We start from the raw sequence: 18,326 nt of genomic DNA on the forward strand, positions 1-18,326 counted from the left end.
ATGTGTATGGGTGGCTTTAAGAGTATCTTCAGACAAAAATAATCCTGTATATTCTACAGGTGTATCAGAAACATAATATAACAAAGTACAGTTAAAGCAAAATTATACTAGTGAGAACAGCAGAACATCATTAAAATTTGAAGGCACATTGTTTTTGGTGCTCTCAACACATCTAAGGAGTAACTAATCACACATGCAAATTAAAAGCTGATGTTATAGTCACAAATGAGCTAGAGACAGATGCATTTTGAGATCTGTCTGTGTTGGAAATTGGAAGACGTGAGAGCTCTCACGGCTGGATGCAAGGATTGAGGCAGATATTACACCTTAGGAGTGCTGAGGCTAAATAACCACAAGACTTTACAAAGCAACACTTCCCATCTTGTTAAAGATTACACAGCTTGCTCAGTAATTTATTGTTTTTCTGTCTTTCAATGTGTGGAAATCTATTGTGTGAAGAACAGATATCCTTATATTCCATCCATGGGAATTTGGAGAAAAAAATGTATATTTAGATTTTATGGAATATACTGATTATGTAAATGTTCATCATAAGTTCATTTATACAGTAGGTTCAATTGTGCTGAATATTTCTTTGGTAGAGACTAGTGTTGAGCATTCCGATACCGCAAGTATCGGGTACAGGCAAGGTAGGAAACATCAAAATATTTCAGCAGCAAGGAATAAGGCCTTATTCCTTGCTGCTGAAATATTTTGATGTTTCCTACCTTGCCTGTGCACAGGCAATTCTCATTGTAAAGCATTGCTCAAATATTGTTCTATACCTATTATCATGTTATGACCCTTTAATTATTTTTTTGTATATACTTTATTTACTCATATTCTGTCATATTTTGTTTTCAGTACATTGATGAAGGTCTGTTGATTAGACCGAAACGTCTACTGTATGTACTTGACCTCATTTAATAAACCCCCCCTTTATTCACTGCAAACAAATTGGTGTGTGCCGAGTTTATCACTATACTGAATGCAGAAATAGGCATTCAGGACCTGAAATTACGTCACGGCTTGCTGTGATTGGTCGCGTCGCGGCCACATGGGCGGCACGCAACCAATCACAAGCCGTGACGTAATTTTAAAAATGCGCGCGTCTCCTGCCTCCCGTGACGTCACGGCTTGTGATTGGTCGCGTCGCCCATGTGACCGCGACGCGACCAATCACAAGCCGGAACGTAATTTTAAAATCCTGAATGCCTAGAATTAGGCATCCAGGACCTCAAAATTACGTCACGGCTTGCTGTGATTGGTCGCGTCGCGGCCACATGGGCGGCACGTGACCAAACAGAAGCCGTGACGTCACGGAAGGAAGGAAACGCGCGCATTTTAAGCAAACAACGCTGCCGGTTCCCTCGGTGAGGTCCAGGCTGCGTCGGAGAGGTGAGTATAGCAATATTTTTTATTTTAATTCTTTATTTTACACATTAATATGGTTCCCAGGGCCTGAAGGAGAGTTTCCTCTCCTTCAGACCCTGGGAACCATCAGGAATACCGTCCGATACATGAGTCCCATTGACTTGTATTGGTATCGGTATCGGTATCGGATTAGATCCGATACTTTGCCGGTATCGGCCGATACTTTCCGATACCGATACTTTCAAGTATCGGACGGTATCGCTCAACACTAGTAGAGACACATTCAGGTCATATGTCACTAACCGATTTCTTACCAGAATTGCGATACTAAGAATAGACACAAGACTGACAGAAAATGAGATCTAAGGAAATATATCTTTTGGGATGTGGTAGAATTTGACGATCTTGGGAAAGGAGCTCAACGTTTTGATTTTCCATTGGGATCTTCTTTATAAAATGATCAGGTTCCATCCTGTCTCTTCTGACCAATCAGTTTTAGTGAGAATCATCTTACGTATTTTCAAAATGGTTTTCTTTATTATGGAGGAGAGCTTTTATTTATTTTTTGCAAGAATTTTGGGGGTTATTATTAGTGATGAGCGAGTGTACTCATTGCTCGGGTTTTCCCGAGCATACTTGGGTGACCTCCGAGTATTTGTTAGTGCTCGGAGATTTAGTTTTCATCATGGCAGCTGAATGATTTACAGCTATTAGCCAGCTTGATTACATGTGGGGATTCCCTAGCAACCAGGCAACCCCCACATGTACTCAGCCTGGCTAGTAGCTGTAAATCATTCAGCTGCCGCGATGAAAACTAAATCTCCGAGCACTAACAAGTACTCGGAGGTCACCCGAGCGTGCTCAGGAAAACCCGAGCAACCAGTATACTCGCTCATCACTAGTTATTATTCTTATCAGCAAATGTAAGATTCTGTCCTTATAATAATTGTCCAAACCTGATATTTTTTATTCAAAACATTCAGTAAAGTAATAAAATAAAGTTTACTGACGTTTCTTGCTGCAACTCTTAGGGTAGGTTTCCACAGTCAGTAAACGCTGCGGTTTTGATGCCTCCGGCATCCCTGCAGAGATGGACATGCGGCACGTCTTTCAAGACCACAGCATGTCAATTTATCTTAAATTTCCAGTCCAATGTATTGGGTGCAGTGATACTGCATGGTTCAATGAACACATGTGGAATCACCTGTGTTTAAAAGCCAGCAGCTGCCTGTTCCTGACCGAGGAAACATACCTTAACAATCTTCTTCTAGACTGGTGAGGGTACAGTACAGTGTTGGAAAAATTGCAGCAGAGGGTGGGAAGGTAAAAAATGGTCAAAATGTATGTGGTGGAGAAAGGTTGAACTTGATGGACCTAGGTCGTTTTTCAACCTATGTAACTATATATAACAACCCCTTTAAAACCCCTAAAGATTCCTTTGATATTGTCTTCTAACCATGCTAGTTCCCCCTTTGGTGCATTAGTCTGATGTGCACTTATGGGTGTCTCAAAAAGCTCCCTAATATTGGGATACCATATTGTGTCATGTCTTTTTTCCTGTATATATATCTATAGACATATAGACACCAGCAGTTGTGATGTGGTATGCAGTCTGTAAAGGCTTTTGCTAGTATGTACCAAAAATGTTATCAATTTATATTTTGAGAAACTGGATGAAATTTGTAGAAAGTCCTAACGCTGAATTGGAAAGCACAATGGTGGAGGCTTACAGTGGTGGGACCAGAAAGCCAACCATTGTTGGCAAGTAATGGCTGATTTAAATAATTGGTAAAATCACTAAATGTAGACTGAAGAAAGTGGGCTGGTTGTTGCCCAAATCAGTATATCTGAAGGGTATACAGATTCAATACTTCATTTTCTTTTCAGTACAATTTAGAAAAAAAAATGCTAAACCCTGATTAATTGCTACAGGCAATGAGGTCCTCATGTCGGAGATGTTTGTGATAAATGAGATCCAGTATTTGCAAATCACCACATAGAGCCTATAATTGAGTCTTGCACTGCAGACTGTATTTTACAATCATGTCATTTGCTTCTCCATATTTCTCAGCCATCTATTCTGCTTATGGGAAAGTTCCTGAAATAAATGTGTGTAGTTGACTTTGTCAGTATCGCTAAATCAGATCAGTTACATATTTGGAAAGAATTTACTGCCACTGCTAATAAGGAGCAAATCCGTCACTTAGACATCTCTTTAGTATGCACGGGAAGCTGCCTTTAACTGATACCTATAATAGGAATAATACTGCACTCATTGTATCCATGGAGCTTTATCCATAGGACTGTTTACAATAGTCACAGACAGAGCTTTGTCAATGGTGCCACATCATCTGATATCAGGATTAATGAGACAGGGCATCTCAGATACAGCTAAGTGCAGACAATCCCAGAGTGACTGTACAGTCTGAATTACTGGCTCCTATAACCTAGCTCAGAGATGTATCAAGGACACCACTCTAGAGAATGAGCTCCGAGCCTTACATACTGCAAAGTACAAGTACTTAAAACTACGTGGCCTGCTCGGCTGATGTATTAGGATTTTTATACACTGGAACTAAGGGGTCTAGGTCAATGGAAGGAATATAAACCAGCTCACCCGTGATGCATTAACCAATCTTCGGGAGCACGGACCCGTTGTGTCCAAGCGTATGAAGTCCAAAAAAGAAGAGAATGTCCAGCTTCACCGAATCCGTAAAAAAGAGTTTTCTTTATTCACAAACTTTAAACATAGAGGATACAGACTTCAGCACAAACCATATGGGTGAAAATCTCAACGCGTTTCTGGAGACTAAGCTGCCTTAGGCTACGTACACACTAGCGTTGTGCGCCGTTGCGTCGGCGACGCAACGCACAACGCACGCAAAAAACGCGTCAAAACGCACGCAAAAACGCTGCGTTTTGCGACGCATGCGTCGGTTTTTGACGAAAATCGGACGCAATAAAAATGCAACTTGTTGCGTTTTCTTGGTCCGACGCTTGCGGCAAAAAAGACGCATGTGTCACACAACGCAACAAAAAAAACGCATGCGTCCCCCATGTTAAGTATAGGGGCACATGACGCATGCGTCGCCGCTGCGTCGCCGACGCAAACCCGACGCACATTAGCTTAACGCTAATGTGAACGTAGCCTTAGTCATGACATTCATGATTCATGTCATGATTAAGGGAGCTTAGTCTCCAGAAACGCGTTGAGATTCTTACCCACGTGGTTTGTGCTGAAGTCTGTATTCTCTATGTTTAAAGTTTGTGAATAAAGAAAACTCTTTTTTACGGATTCGGTGAAGCTGGACATTCTCTTCTTTTTTGGTTTAGGTCAATCCTTGCAAAAACAACCCCATTGCAAAATACCTCTTCTTCAAAACTTTACAGGGACAATGCAGTCAGGCAAGCAAGGGAAGATTGAGGTTACCTGGAGCCCCAGGCAGTTCAGACGGAGTAGGTCTCCCTGGTCACCTGATATGTCACATGGTGGGGGGTTAACATGATAGGTGAGATATCACATAATAGATCTCGTGATGGAAGTTTCTTGATGAACCCACATGTACACTTGTGGGAAACTAAAAAGAAATGGAAAAATATTGCCCCATTTCTCTCTGAATGCATTGTCCTATCTACAGGATTCAACTCCTTAAAATAAATACATGATACACCCTAGGCTAAAACAAACGACACACAGAGGCATCTGACACCAGATACATTAAAGAAGTTGTCCACTACTTGGACAACTTCTTCTCGTACCCCATGCTTGGCCCCCCCCCAAAAAAAAATGATACTCACCTCCTGTGCAGGTGCCGTTCCAGCGGTGTCGGCACTCGATCTCCCCAGGGTTCCCGTGATGTTGTTGTGACATGTGACCCCTGTGCCCTATCAGCGCTGGCTTCACTGTCCCTGCCTCCTGTCAAATTGAACATGAAAAGGAAGTGAGAGAGCAGCTGCAGCCAGGACTTTCTCTTCATGTTCGATTTGTCCGAAGGTGGGGACAGTGGCGCTGGGGTCAAATGTCACAACAACCGCATGATAGCCACGGGAGGGCGAGTGCTGACACAACTGTAACGGAGCTGGCACGGGAGGTGAGTATAAGTTTTTTTAACTTTATTGGGGCCAACATTTAGATTAAGATAGGGTTGCCCAAGCAGTGGACAACTTCTTTAAGTAAGGACACAATGTAATGGTTGACAATTACTCTACAAATAATAAGCGAGGACACTGTGTCATAATGGACAGTGCTATACACAATAAGTGAGAGGACACTATTAATTGATGGTGTTATACAAAATAAATGAGGACACTATGTAATAATGGATGGTGCTAATCATAATCAATAAGGACACTATTTAATAATGGATGATGCTATACATAATAAGGGAGGACACTATGTAATAATGGACGGTGCTACACATAATCAGTAAGGACACTGTTAAATAATGGACGGTGCTACACATAATCAGTAAGGACACTGTTAAATAATAGATGGTGCTATACATAATAAGTGAGAATACTGTGTGAAAATGCAATTTTTGAAATACACTTTATGTATTAGTCCTGAGATACTGCAGGTCAGCTACTATTGAATTGAACAGTCACTACATGGTGAATAAACCTCTACAGTTTTAGCTCTGTTCATTGTTTACCTCCGGCCATTGCCATACCTGGAAACAGCTGCTTATTGGGGGAGCTAGGTGTTGGATCCCCACCAATCTGACATTAATGAGCTATCATCATGATGGGTCATTAATGTTATAACTGTAAAACAACTTTCAATAGTTCAGTGCATTCTAGGACTGTGAGACTGCACCGTGTAGCTCCATATTATCATATATATTTGGTATTTTTTAATATAAGCGATTTCTATTCAGTGCCTTCATTATTAAGCAGTACTATATTCATCCACATCTCAGTTGAAGCTTTCAATTTAGTATCCCTATGTCGATCAGACAAGAACCAAGCTACTAAGGCCACATTTCTGAGAAGTCAATTAACCTAGCAGTGTAAATCGCAGTTATGTGGCAAATATTATGTGTACAGCAAATCATTTTGGTTTTGTACATGGTGACACAATGCTCTGTGCAGTGCATGCCAATCAGGACATCTAACATAACTATGGTACTGAAAAATGCCTCCTTCTGTGTGATGTCCGTGCAGAAGAATAAAAACAATTATTATTTCTGACAATTCTGTATTGTGACAATTACTATCTTGGCATTACTACTTTGCAGGCACTACTTTCACAGTATAAATACCATGGATTTCAGTGACTCTGTGGTTAGCACTGTTACTTTGCAGCGCTGGGGTCCTGGGTTCAAATCCCACCAAGGACAACATCTGCAAGGGGTTTGCAACTTCTCTCCATGTTTGCGTAAGCTTCTTCTAGGTTCTGTGGTTTCTTACCACACACTAAAGACATACTAATAGGGAATGTAGATTGTGAGTCCCAATGGAGCAGTGATTATAATGTCTATAAAGTGCTGGGGAATTATGTGCTCTATATATGCGAGAAAAAAAAATAAATGTGTCCAACATTACCTTTTCACAAATTTCTTGTTTACACGACAATTTCTCATTATACAAATTCAATACACAACCACTGGATAGACGCATATAGACTAGAGATGAGTGGATCAATCTGCGGAGGATCGAGTCGAATCTCCTGAAAATCGCAGATTCAAGTCAATTCTAACAGTTTGAGATTCGATTTGTGGATCACAAAAAAAAACTTGCCCAACACTGGTGAAGCATAAGAGAGCGGGTTAAAGTTATTCTGCTTTGCCACGCGGTCCTCTCCTAATGCCCTGCAGCTATGATCTCATACCTTGTATAGGTGGGTAAGGACCTCTGAAATCAGCAGATCCTAGTGGAGCAATGTTTGTATGGCAGGATCATGTTTCACGTTCAGAGTCACTGGGTAAGTCTCTCTCTCCTGTAGAGTGTAAGCTGTAATGGTCAACAGAGACCTCTCTCCTGTTGAGTGTAAGCTCTTTTGGTGAACTGGGTCCTTTCTCGCTTTCCTTTTCCCCACATGTATTTTCTGAGCAATTCCAAGCTGTGAGATTTGAACAATTTTGTTCCCCGCAGATCAAGTTTTTGTAGAAAATCTGGCACATTTGAATTTCCAAAGATCCGCTCTTCTCTAATATAGTCACATATTGCAAAAAGGTCTCCAGCGTACCAGGAAATCATGTTTTTTTTTTTTTTGTTTTTTTTGTAAGGGTAATCTTACACCATTAATATGGAATACAATATGTTGATCCAAGAAGAAAAGTAAGAAAGACATAGCTCTTTTTGATCTAGTTTGCCTTTAGTAACTAAAACATATTATTTTGTACAGTTATTATTATTATTATTATTATTTATTTATATAGCACCATTGATTTCATGGTGCTGTACATGAGAAGGGGTTACATACAAGTTACAGATATCACTTACAGTAAACAAACAATGACGGACTGATACAGAGGGGCGAGGACCCTGCCCTTGTGGGCTTACATTCTACAGGATTATGGGAAAGGAGACAGTAGGTTGGGGGTCGCAGGAGCTCCGGTGTTGGTGAGGCGGTAGCTTCGATAGTGATGAGGCGGCAGCGGGGTCAGTGCAGGCTGTATTAGGGCCCATATTATCTAAGACCATTTACAGCATAGGATTAGTTTGGCCGGGATGGCATTAGGGAAGAGTACCCACGTGAAAAATTGCAGGGAGGCATGATGGAGGCCAATGGTGTAATGTTGGGTGGGGTCTTAGAGGTGAATGCATAAGAGGAAAAATTCATAGTGGTTCCAAATTTCAAAAGAATAAAAAGGAAAGGTGGCAGGAGCCTGCACTTGGCCTACAGTCTACAAGACCCCCTGGCACGATAGTCTCACTGCATTCCATAACACTGTGTACAGGAGATAAAAGGACTTGGTCGCTTTGATTAGGTGAGTATGTACTTAAATTTTTTTGTGGGGTTACATGCTAAAGTGCAATTATTACTTTTGTATGGGGCATTCAGGAAGAGTCATTACTTTTTAAGGAGCACTATGGGGGAGTTAGTACTTTCTAAAGGGGCCACTCATGGGGATTATTTGCTTTTAGAAGGCCAGTAGAGGACATACCATTGATAGAACCAATGTCTCCTCACAGGTAGGGCAAGAGGTAAGGGGGCCCGTTTTCAACTCTGAAATGAGTGGAATTGTGCATTATAATGATCTGTTGGACTGCAAAGGACCCATATATTGCTCTTACACGGGTGACTTCTTCTGTCTGGGTCCACCACTGTAGGATGCATTATTTTTTAAGGGGCGCTCAGGGCATTAATACTGGGTTAGCAAGCACAATACTTGACTTGCATTGGGCACTGGGAACCCATGATACACCACTGACTGAGGTTTTCGAATACATCTAGCCATTATTAAGTCTGCTGACCTGCAAAAAGTATCTAGCCAGCCGTTTGTGAAGGAGAAACATTATAAGTAGGCAATAAGAATCAGATTACATTGGCTGCCTTATCATACAAATGATTGCTTTATACTGCAGTGATAATACGACTGCAAATAACATGAAATCTTGATCTAACACAGCAGTATTTAGGTTTCATCCCTTTTGGACCAGGTCCAAAAACTTTCAATCTACACCTATAATAAAATGCATCATCTCCTGTAGTTCTGTTTTCCTGGTAAAGAGGTGAACAAATGAAGGTTTAGCATCCCCAGCCTGAAATGTCTCTTTTCTCTTGTTTGATCCTAACTAATATCTGTAGGGTATGACCACTGTTAAGTCTGCAATTATTACTGTCCCCCTCGCTGTTATTCATTATAGATAAGGACTCCACTGAACAAATAGATGTGTATCTTCAGAAGGCGTCAAGAAGAACAAAAGAAACAATTAATGCCTCAGTAAAACCTAACAATTTGATATCTCTGTTACATAAATCAGCGCACACAGAAAGGACAAAAATTACATTACTTTTCTGGAAATAGAACTACATCTTTTCAATAATTCCTCTCTTGTGGGCAACATACAGTACACGTTTCAGGCAATAGCTTTCAGAAGTTTTCTGGGTGTCTTTAAAGGGTTTCTCTGGGAATAAAAACAAAAATGAACTAAAGGAAATTACATTATAATTTGATTCCTAAATACTAGGAATGAGCGAACATGCTCAGTGATACTCGGATATCACTTGAGTATCTGGGTGCTCGGATATGCTTGGCAATCGACGAGTTTTGGCTGGTGCTCGAATTTGAAGCTTGAATCCCTGCCCCGTATTTTTGGTGCCTGTTACACATCCAGTAAGTGTGCAGGGATTACCTGTTGGCCACTGTAATACCATAACCACCTTGATAGTGACATTACTGTGATTGGTTGGCTGCATTACCTCATCAGAGATGATAAAAGGACATGTGCCGCCACGCTCGGCTCACTAACACCATTGCAAAGCACAGTGACGATTCTTATTGGAAAGAGAGTGTGCGTGTCCAGGCCTGTTTGTGCACATTTTAACGAATCAGAGTCCTGTAGTGTTGATGCTGGTGCTGAATCTGAACCTTCATACTATCAGTACTTCTAAAGGCTCATTTTGTTCTTTTTCTGATTCTATGTGATCCATTCTTCATTAGTCTAGTGTTGTGAATTAGACTTTTTTGGCTCCCTCTAGTGGTTACTAGTGATATGACTCTGGGATTTCCTTCCCTCTGTTTGCACCCAGCTGGGTCGTTACTTCAGGGGTGTTGCTATATAAACCTCCTGGAACCTTAGTCCAGTGCCTGGCATCGGTGTTATCAGACACATTCTGTTTGCTCCTGTTTGCTGGTCCTGGTTCGTGCTAAATTAAGCTAAGTCTTGCTTCTTTGTTTTTTGGGTTATTTGTTTGCTATCATTTTTGTCCAGCTTGTACTAAATGTGATTCCTGACCTTGCTGGAAGCTCTAGGGGGCTGGTGTTCTCCCCCCGGGCCGTTAGACGGTTCGGGGGTTCTTGAATTTCCAGTGTGGATATTTTTGATAGGATTTTTTGCTGACCATATAAGTTATCTTTCTATATTCTGCTATTAGCTAGTGGGCCTCTCTTTGCTAAATTCCTAGCTCATTCTTATGTTTGTCTTTTCCTCTTACCTCACCGTTATTATTTGTGGGGGGCTTCTATCCAACTTTTTGGGGCATTTCCTCTGGAGGCAAGAAAGGTCTTTCTTTTCCCTTCTAGGGGTAGTTAGCTCTCCGGCTGGCGCGAGACGTCTAGGATCAACGTAGGAACGTTCCCCGGCTGCTGGTATTTGTGGTGCTAGGATTAGTTATATGGTCAGCCCAGTTACCACTGCCCTATGAGCTGGTTTTCTGTATTTACTGACTTAGCATTATTCCTGAGACCCTCTGCCATTGGGGTCATAACAGTATGCCAGGCCCATATTGAATGTTTAAAGCATTGCAGAAGTGGGATAATAAGAAAGGAAATTCTGAGTTTTTTTTTTTCCTTCCTTCTCTTCCTCCCCTTTACCTTTGAGTGGCGTGTGCTTGCTGCAGACATGAATGTGCAGACCTTGATTACAAGTGTTGACCAGCTGGCAGCTCGTGTGCAGGGTATACAAGATTTTGTTACCAGTAGTCCTATGTCTGAACCTAAAATACCTATTCCGGAATTGTTTTCTGGAGATCGATTTAGGTTTAGGAATTTCAAGAATAATTGTAAATTGTTTCTTTCTCTGAGACCCCGTTCATCTGGAGATTCTGCTCAGCAAGTTAAAATTGTTATTTCTTTTTTACGGGGCGACCCTCAGGATTGGGCTTTCTCGCTAGCGCCAGGAGATCCGGCATTGGCGAATATTGATGCGTTTTTTCTGGCGCTCGGATTGCTTTACGAGGAACCCAATCTTGAAATTCAGGCAGAAAAAGCCTTGCTGGCTATTTCTCAGGGTCAGGATGAAGCTGAAGTGTATTGCCAAAAATTTCGGAAATGGTCCGTGCTTACTCAATGGAATGAGTGTGCTCTGGCCGCAAATTTCAGAAATGGCCTTTCTGAAGCCATTAAGAATGTGATGGTGGGTTTCCCCATTCCTACAAGTCTGAATGATTCTATGGCACTTGCTATTCAAATTGACCGGCGTTTGCGGGAGCGCAAAACCGCTAATCCTCTGGTGGTGTTGTCTGAACAAACACCTGATTTAATGCAATGTGATAGAATTCAGACTAGAAATGAACGGAAAAATCATAGACGTCAGAATGGGTTGTGTTTTTACTGTGGTGATTCTACACATGTTATATCAGCATGCTCTAAACGCCTAACAAGGGTTGTTAGTCCTGTCGCCATTGGTAATTTGCAACCTAAATTTATTTTGTCTGTGACTTTAATTTGCTCTTTGTCTTCTTACCCTGTTATGGCGTTTGTGGATTCAGGTGCCGCCCTGAGTCTTATGGATCTGTCATTTGCCAAGCGCTGTGGTTTTGTTCTTGAACCGTTAGTAAATCCTATTCCTCTTAGAGGTATTGATGCTACGCCATTGGCGGAAAATAAACCGCAGTTTTGGACGCAGGTGACCATGTGCATGACTCCTGAACATCGGGAGGTGATTCGTTTTCTTGTTCTGCATAAAATGCATGATTTGGTCGTTTTGGGTCTGCCATGGTTACAGACCCACAATCCAGTCCTGGATTGGAAGGCAATGTCTGTGTCAAGTTGGAGCTGTCAGGGAATTCATGCTGATTCCCCGCCGGTGTCTATTGCTTCCTCTACTCCTTCGGAAGTTCCTGAGTATTTGTCTGATTATCAGGATGTATTCAGTGAGTCCAGATCCAGTGCTCTGCCTCCTCATAGGGACTGTGACTGCGCCATAGATTTGATTCCAGGTAGTAAATTTCCTAAGGGAAGATTATTTAATCTGTCAGTACCTGAGCATGCCGCAATGCGTTCATATATCAAGGAGTCTCTGGAGAAGGGGCATATCCGTCCATCCTCTTCCCCTCTTGGTGCGGGATTCTTTTTTGTGGCTAAGAAGGACGGATCTTTGAGACCTTGTATTGACTATCGGCTACTGAATAAAATCACTGTAAAATTTCAGTATCCTTTGCCTCTCTTGTTTGACTTGTTTGCCCGGATTAAGGGTGCCAAGTGGTTCACCAAGATAGATCTTCGTGGTGCATACAACCTTGTGCGCATTAAGCAAGGTGATGAATGGAAGACTGCATTTAATACGCCTGAAGGTCATTTTGAGTACTTGGTGATGCCTTTTGGGCTTTCTAATGCTCCCTCAGTATTTCAGTCCTTTATGCATGATATTTTCCGGAAGTATCTGGATAAATTTATGATTGTTTATCTGGACGATATTCTGGTTTTCTCTGAAGATTGGGACTCACATGTGGAGCAGGTCAGGATGGTGTTTCAGGTTTTGCGTGAGAATGCCTTGTTTGTTAAAGGCTCAAAGTGTCTCTTTGGAGTACAGAAAGTTCCCTTTTTGGGGTTTATTTTTTCCCCTTCTGCTGTGGAGATGGACCCAGTCAAGGTCCGAGCTATTCATGAGTGGACTCAACCCACGTCAGTTAAGAGTCTTCAGAAGTTCTTGGGTTTTGCTAACTTCTACCGTCGTTTTATCGCTAATTTTTCTAGCGTTGTTAAACCTTTGACGGATATGACCAAAAAAGGTTCTGATGTTGCTAACTGGGCTCCTGCAGCCGTGGAGGCGTTCCAGGAGTTGAAGCGCCGGTTTACTTCGGCGCCTGTTTTGTGCCAGCCTGATGTCTCACTTCCCTTTCAGGTCGAGGTGGATGCTTCTGAGATTGGGGCAGGGGCCGTTTTGTCACAGAGAGGCCCTGGTTGCTCGGTAATGAGACCATGTGCTTTCTTCTCTAGGAAGTTTTCGCCTGCTGAGCGGAATTATGATATGGGCAATTGGGAATTACTGGCCATGAAGTGGGCATTTGAGGAGTGGCGTCATTGGCTCGAGGGTGCTAACCATCGTGTGGTGGTCTTGACTGATCACAAAAATTTGATGTATATCGAGTCTGCTAAACGCTTGAATCCTAGACAGGTCCGCTGGTCATTGTTTTTCTCCCGTTTTGACTTTGTGGTCTCGTATTTACCAGGTTCAAAGAATGTGAAAGCTGATGCTCTTTCAAGGAGCTTTGTGCCTGACTCTCCTGGAGTCACAGAACCTGTTGGTATTCTTAAAGAAGGAGTTATTTTGTCAGCCATTTCTCCTGATTTGCGACGTGTGTTGCAGAGATTTCAAGCTGGTAGACCTGACTCTTGTCCACCTGACAGACTGTTTGTTCCTGATAAGTGGACCAGCAGAGTCATTTCCGAGGTTCATTCCTCGGTGTTGGCAGGTCATCCGGGAATTTTTGGCACCAGAGATCTGGTGGCTAGGTCCTTTTGGTGGCCTTCCTTGTCACGGGATGTACGGTCATTTGTGCAGTCCTGTGGGACTTGTGCTCGAGCTAAGCCTTGCTGTTCCCGTGCCAGCGGGTTGCTCTTGCCTTTGCCTGTCCCGAAGAGGCCTTGGACACATATTTCCATGGATTTCATTTCTGATCTCCCGGTGTCTCGGGGTATGTCTGTCATCTGGGTGGTATGTGATCGCTTTTCAAAAATGGTCCATTTGGTGCCTTTGCCTAAGCTGCCTTCCTCTTCCGATCTGGTTCCTGTGTTCCTTCAGAATGTGGTTCGTTTACACGGCATTCCTGAGAATATTGTGTCTGACAGAGGATCCCAGTTTGTTTCCAGGTTCTGGCGATCCTTTTGTGCTAGGATGGGCATTGATTTATCGTTCTCGTCTGCCTTTCATCCTCAGACTAATGGACAAACTGAGCGAACTAATCAGACTCTGGAAGCTTACTTGAGGTGTTTTGTTTCGGCAGATCAGGATGATTGGGTGACCTTCTTGCCGTTGGCTGAGTTTGCCCTAAATAATCGGGCTAGTTCCGCTACTTTGGTTTCGCCATTTTTCTGCAACTCTGGTTTCCATTCTCGTTTTTCCTCGGGACATGTGGAGCCTTCTGACTGTCCTGGAGTAGATTCTGTGGTGGATAGGTTGCAGCAGATCTGGAATCATGTGGTGGACAACTTGAAGTTGTCACAGGAGAAGGCTCAGCGTTTTGCCAACCGCCGCCGCGGTGTGGGTCCCCGACTTCGTGTTGGGGATTTGGTGTGGCTGTCTTCTCGATTTGTTCCTATGAAGGTCTCCTCTCCTAAATTTAAGCCTCGCTTCATCGGTCCTTACAAGATATTGGAAATCCTTAATCCTGTGTCCTTTCGCTTGGATCTTCCGGTTTCGTTTGCCATTCACAACGTGTTCCATAGGTCTTTGTTACGATGCTACGTTGTGCCTGTGGTTCCTTCTGCTGAGCCTCCTGCTCCGGTGTTGGTTGAGGGCGAGTTGGAGTACGTGGTGGAGAAGATCTTGGATTCTCGTCTCTCCAGGCGGAGGCTTCAGTATTTGATCAAGTGGAAGGGTTATGGTCAGGAGGATAATTCCTGGGTGGTTGCCTCTGATGTGCATGCGGCCGATTTGGTTCGTGCCTTTCACGCTGCTCATCCTGATCGCCCTGGTGGTCTTGGTGAGGGTTCGGTGACCCCTCCTTAAGGGGGGGGTACTGTTGTGAATTAGACTTTTTTGGCTCCCTCTAGTGGTTACTAGTGATATGACTCTGGGATTTCCTTCCCTCTGTTTGCACCCAGCTGGGTCGTTACTTCAGGGGTGTTGCTATATAAACCTCCTGGAACCTTAGTCCAGTGCCTGGCATCGGTGTTATCAGACACATTCTGTTTGCTCCTGTTTGCTGGTCCTGGTTCATGCTAAATTAAGCTAAGTCTTGCTTCTTTGTTTTTTGGGTTATTTGTTTGCTATCATTTTTGTCCAGCTTGTACTAAATGTGATTCCTGACCTTGCTGGAAGCTCTAGGGGGCTGGTGTTCTCCCCCCGGGCCGTTAGACGGTTCGGGGGTTCTTGAATTTCCAGTGTGGATATTTTTGATAGGATTTTTTGCTGACCATATAAGTTATCTTTCTATATTCTGCTATTAGCTAGTGGGCCTCTCTTTGCTAAATTCCTAGCTCATTCTTATGTTTGTCTTTTCCTCTTACCTCACCGTTATTATTTGTGGGGGGCTTCTATCCAACTTTTTGGGGTATTTCCTCTGGAGGCAAGAAAGGTCTTTCTTTTCCCTTCTAGGGGTAGTTAGCTCTCTGGCTGGCGCGAGACGTCTAGGATCAACGTAGGAACGTTCCCCGGCTGCTGGTATTTGTGGTGCTAGGATTAGTTATATGGTCAGCCCAGTTACCACTGCCCTATGAGCTGGTTTTCTGTATTTACTGACTTAGCATTATTCCTGAGACCCTCTGCCATTGGGGTCATAACAGTGTAGGAACAACTACAGGAGCAGGGAGAGTGGCAGAATAAAGCATCTAGGCAGGGCTTAAGGCTTTGCAGTCTGTTGCTAAGTATATATCTGCAGCTTGTGACCACATACTTTTTTCGGGGGGGTGGGGGGGGGTGAAAAAAATGACTATATTGCCATTCATAGGGTATTACATGCTTCAGAACAACCAAAGCCCAAACCCAGGCCGCCAAAAAAGTTTACAATTTTTTCCTGGATTCAATTAATCATCCATACAGTTTAACAAGGTTATTGTTATATTACGGTGGTATATAACACTAATAAAAGTTCTAAAGTTTTTTCCTGGATTCGATTAGTCATCCAGACAGTTTAATGTGCTTTGTGTAAAATTACAGTGGATCAAAATTTTTAAAAACTATTTGGCCTGGTACAGTTTACAAAATATTTATTGTCTAAAAATTGTCTATTGTCATAGATACTGTAGAACTTGGTTTGTGTGAAATGTCTGCTTTGAAATAAAGACAACAATTGGCCTGCTACAGGTGTACAAATCTGGTTGTTCAAAAATCGAATATTGTCATATATACTGCAGAACCTCCTTTGTGTGAAAATTCATTGGTTTGAAATGAAAACAAAAGTTGACCTGCTACAGGTGTACAAATTTGGTCCTTGGGGACTCGGTCCCCAGCCGCAACTTTTTCTAACAGTGTGGTGTCCCATCCTTTTACCAACACGTGTCCAAGAATATCACCTGTGCCTTACCAATATGATAACTGTGATTGTCCACTTAACAACTGACACGTGACCAAGCGCTTGTGGCCAAGGACGCTACATTTCCTTGATGGCACTTTGGGTGAACATTGTGGAGACATGGGCTGAGTTTCTCCCTGGCACGGCATATGTGAGTCCGATGTGGGGATTGCTGGCCCTACTGCTATCAGGGTTTCTTCCATTTCCTACATCAATTCCTGCACCCCTTCATCCTCCATCTCCGATTTGCTATCTCAGAGCACATTGTCCACAGCAGTTGGAAGCTCTACAGCATTACCTCAGCAAAGTGACAACAGGCTCAGCTGAAGCTAATTTGTCTAGGAGACAAATAGCACAAAGCGGCAGAGTTATTGAAAGGAATAACCTGCCAGATAGATCTGTGGCTCTCACCGCTGAAAGTACAACCAGGCATGGTCGTGTGTGATAATGATCATAACCTAGTGGCAGCTGTGAAGCTTGGCAAGCTCACACCGGACCACGTGCCTAACTTGGTAGTTCAGCGGTTTTTGAAAACCTACCCAGGTTTGCCAGAGCTTCTGGTCAAGGTACACTGCGTCAGCGCCAATTTCTGCAAGACAGCTACAACTGCGGCTGCACTGGCAGTGCTGCAGCAGAGTATGTGAGTACCTACTGGTGAGCAACATGACTATGTGCTAGAACTTCACACTGCACATGCTGGCAAGGCTTTGTGAGCAGCAGAGGCCAGTTGTGAAATGCCAGCTCCAACACACTTGTCTGTATTTTCATCAGTCTCAGCACATAACAACTGAAGAGTGGGCATGGCATCTGAGACTTTGAGGACTCCACAAAGATGGTGAGTGGCAATGATGCCATCATCAGCACAACAATCCAGCTTATGTACCTACTTAAACAGTCGCTGCTGACAATTAAACATGCAGCTTTGCATGTGGACCAGGTGGAGATGAAGGCAGACATGATACAGGGAAATACTACCCAGCCCAGTACCATCTCATCTGCTCAGCACAGATTGGATAACAATGAGGAGGTGGAGGCTGAGGAGAAAGAGGAAGAACAAGAGCTGGTTGGTAGTGCAACAGATGCTAGTACCCACACAAACTTCGTCCCGTCTCTCCTACTTGGATGGGCTGTGGAGAATAATGAGGAGGAAAAGAGGGAGGAGGAGAAGGAGAGTCATCATCATGGTCAAGACAGGAAAGTGTTGGCTGTAGGGAGCTTAGCTCATATGATCAACTTTATGTACCACTGCCTTTCCTGTGACCTTCATGATATCTTGGCCAAAAAAGAGTACTGGTTGTTCAGTCTGGTAGACCTATGCTACAAGGAGAACTTTGCATCTCTTCTTCCTGAGGCGAAAAGGTCTTCTATAATGGTGCTCTACTCAAAGGCCATTGTGGAAAATAAGTTGAAAACATTTTCATCAGACAGCAACCATGGAATTGAAAGAAAGGAAAGTCTTTACAGAACCAAGTTAATATGTGGATTAATATGTGGATTAAATACAAATGTAGCAAATGTAAAACAAGCCTGCAAGATTTAGTAGGGTGTCATCATACTGAGTATATGCAATTTACAGTGGCCACTCATGTACTTTATATTGGAACAGCCATGTTACGCAAATTTCCTATAAACCTTTGGTCTAAGTTTGCATCTGTAGGCAAAATAAATTGGACATATACAAAAGTGTAAGAGGTGAAAAGGTGAAACAAAATTTAAATTGCACAAAATCTCTAACTTCAGTTGAGTAAAAAGACTTGCAGGATCCAGGTGCAGAGGCTTTATCACATAACCACATGTGTACCATCAGTACATTGCAGTGTCCCACCAGTCAGAAGAGACTCTTGGGATTGCTGCATGTAGTAGGAGGCTCGCAGTGTTCTGGTTTGGC

General features: G+C 42.9%; 1 protein-coding gene across 6 annotated transcripts in view; it reads right to left on the bottom strand.

The window, feature by feature from the left end:
• Positions 1–18,326, bottom strand: part of ASTN1 (astrotactin 1) — a 476,663-nt gene that overhangs the window by 29,051 nt on the left and 429,286 nt on the right. The window lies entirely within an intron of this gene.

This window comes from Ranitomeya variabilis, chromosome 8 (assembly GCF_051348905.1).
Source record: "Ranitomeya variabilis isolate aRanVar5 chromosome 8, aRanVar5.hap1, whole genome shotgun sequence".
NCBI lineage: Eukaryota > Metazoa > Chordata > Amphibia > Anura > Dendrobatidae > Ranitomeya > Ranitomeya variabilis.